Source organism: Octopus bimaculoides, chromosome 14, assembly GCF_046866305.1.
Source record: "Octopus bimaculoides isolate indiv1 chromosome 14, ASM4686630v1, whole genome shotgun sequence".
Classification (NCBI taxonomy): domain Eukaryota; kingdom Metazoa; phylum Mollusca; class Cephalopoda; order Octopoda; family Octopodidae; genus Octopus; species Octopus bimaculoides.
In genome coordinates, this window is record NC_142941.1 from 55,690,417 (window position 1) to 55,694,057 (window position 3,641).

Genomic DNA, 3,641 nt, shown 5'->3' on the forward strand with positions numbered 1-3,641 from the left:
ACACAGACATGCAGGAATTAATTTTCAAAATGTCTGATCTAAGCGTCTTAATATGTATTCAGCGGTGTATAATTTACAATGTAATTGTTCTTTTGCATTCCAGGTGCCATTATATTAAACATTTGCGAAGAGTAACCATGCCACGCACAAAAAAAATTCAGCAGAACTGTCAGATTTTCAAAGAGGTCATATTCTTGGGCAACCTGAGGCTGGTCTTAGCCAGCGAAAAATTGCCGAAAATCTTCAAATTCCTCTTGCTACTGTAAATAGAATTATAGTGCAATTCAAAAGCCAAAGAAAAGAATCAATAGATTCTCGTCCCGGCCGGCCTGGGCCCTCATAAAGGAAGCTTCGCTATTTGAAGAGAATTGTGAAATACGAACCCCGTTCGAAGGCTTCTGACATTGCAAAACAGCTAGAAGTTAGTCCAAGAACGCGTGCTACATATCTGCATAAGCTTGGGTATTATGGACGAGCAGCTAGAAGAAAACCTCTCCTTCAACCAATTAATATCATGAAAAGAAAGAAATGGGCTAGGGAGATGTCAGAAAAATCCAGTTCATTTTGGAATAGATGAATCCAGATTTGCATTATTTTCAGACAGTGGACGTGTTTGGGTCTGGAGGCTTCCCAATCAAGAATTTGATATGAAACGACTCCAACCAACTGTGAAACATGGCGGTATCTCTGCAATGGTATGGGGAGCTGTCACCAGCAATGGTCGTTCTGAGCTGATCGAATGTGTTGGAACCATAAACTCTGAAAAATACATCGAAATACTTAAGCAAGGACTACTTCTGATGTATTCACACGATAACATAACGAAAAATGAGTTTTTATTCATGGAAGATGGGGCTCCATGCCACAAAGCAAAAAGCAATCAACAATGGCTGACTGAAAATGGGATCAAAAAAGCTTCCTTGGCAGAGCCAATCTCCTGACATGAACCCAATTGAAAATCTTTGGAGCATACAAGATAGAGCTATACGAAAAACTCGACAGAAACCTAAATCTAAAGATGAATTGTTTCGATTGTTGCGTAAAAAGTGGACAGAAATTCCACAAGAGACAATCACAAAGCTCATCAGTTCAATGCTAAAAAGAGTTTCTGAATTAAAAACTGCAAAGGGAATGTCAACTAAATACTAAAGTATGTAGTCCTACCTATCGATTACGTTTCGATTGTTCACTTTGCGTATTAAATAAAAGATTTTGAAAATTAAAGGTGTCTATTTACTTCCTGCATGTCTGTGTATATATAAATGGACTAAACAGAACAGGAGGAGACACGTGAGATGGAGAGTTGCTGAAGAGGTCACAGAACGTGTGACGAAAGATTTCCAAACACAGGAGATGAAATAAGAACAATAATAAAATAAATCTAAACGAAGAACGAATATATAATGCACGTGTTTGTTTGGCGAAAATTTATAAAAATAAAAGAAATAAAATGACCACCCCGAAATATAACAAAATGTTTCAACACACGATTTCACACCAAGAATCTTTCAAAGTAAATACATGAACATAAATGTAAATGCGTTCCGTGATAAAGTTTCACTACATGCTTGACGCTCCGATGAAGCAATAGAGATTCACAAACGTATAACTATGAGTGCATTGCATCTGATAGCAGAAACAGCTGTAAGCTAATGAAGTTCCTGACAAATTTCTTTTTTCAATTCAATTTAGTATATTACTGCTCCGTGCTCGACTGACCCTTCGTTCTGAAAAATCTGTATATTGGGTCCTAATATCAGGTTATTAGTATCGTTATGCCTAAGCGAACTAACAAAATGTATATGTACTCACCCCGCCACACGCAATCCCGCCACCTATATTATTTTTGACTATTAATGTTAACTTGCTATTTGAACGAACTTATCACCTTCTTTGGTCTCTTTGTCGATTTTGTTTCTTTACTTTCTCATGCGTGAACTAACAGAAAATGATTTTTACGATGGAGAGGACAATGAAGAAGATAAGACGCTATAAAAATAAGAGAGAGAGGGAGAGAGAGAGAGAGAGAATGTGAAAGAAGAACGAAGGGATGAGATAGGGATGTAGGTAGGGGAAAGGAGGGAAAGAGAGTGGGTCTTGATATATATCTATTTATATATGTTAAAGGAGCACTCCGTCGGTTAAGACGACGAGGGTCCCAGCTGATACGATCAACAGAAAGGTCTGCTTGTGAAATTAACGTGCAAGTGGCTGAGCACTCCACAGACACGTGTACCCTTAACGTAGTTCTCAGTGAAATTCAGCTTGACACAGGGTGTGACAAGGCTGTCCCCTTAAAATACAGGTACTACTCAGTTTTGCCAGCTGAGTGAACTGGAGCACCGTGAAATAAAGTGTCTTGCTTAAGGACAATGCGTCACCAGGAATCGAACGTACGACCATACGATTATGAGCCGAATGCCCTAACCACTAAGTTACGCGCCTTCACCTATGTGTGTGTGTGTGTGTGTGTGTGTTGCAAGATTCTTGATGTGAATTCGTGTGTATTTGGGGATGGTCATGTTGCCAGTTTAGCCAATAAAAACATACTCTAAGGACCACTGATGAGGTCACAGAAGCGTGACGAAAGAACTCTGGCCGGAATACGATTAATTTAAAACAAAGCTGAAGCAAATTAACCCCTAATATACATAGTGTGGCTAAACTGGCAACATGACCATCCCCAAATACAACAATATATATATATATATATATACACACGCACACATGTACACACATATACACACACAGACGTGCACACACACACACACACACACACACACACACACACACACACACACACACACACACACACATATATATACGTATATGAATGCATATACACCTGTAAACAAGGTAAACCCATAAGGAATGTATAGTTATTTGTGATAGTAATAGCTTGATGTGAATGACCATCGTTTGAAAGAGTGACCGGGACAGACCAGGACAATTCAAAAGCGATATGGATGACCGGTTCTGAACGGTCAGTGTGTTTGTGTAAATACGTTTTCATAAATTGCCTACCTACCTACCTACCTACCAACCTACCTACCTACCTACCTGCCTGCCTGCCTGCCTGTCAGTCTGTCTGTCTGTCTGTCTGTCTGTCTGTCTGTCTGTCTACAGAAGGTGCACAGTTGCCGTGCGCTCGAATGTAGGCGTGGTTGTGTGGTAAGAAGCTCGTTTCCTAACTACATGATTCCGAGTTCAGTCCCATTGCATTGGGCAAGTGTCTTCCAATGTAGCCTCAGGGCGACTAAAGCCTTGTGCATGGATTTGGTAGGCAGAAATTGAAAGACGTTCGTGTGTGTGTTTGTTTGTGTGTGTGTGTGTGTGTGTGTGTGTGTGTGTGTGTGTGTGTGTGTGTGTGTGTGTGTGTGTGCGATTGATGCAGCAAGAAAGAGCATTGAGGACGATAGAAACACCTGGCAGCAAGAAAGAGCATTGAGGACGATAGAAACACCTGGCAGCAAGAAAGAGCATTGAGGACGATAGAAACACCTGGCAGCAAGAAAGAGCATTGAGGACGATAGAAACACCTGGCAGCAAGAAAGAGCATTGAGGACGATAGAAACACCTGGCAGCAAGAAAGAGCATTGAGGACGATAGAAACACCTGGCAGCAAGAAAGAGCATTGAGGA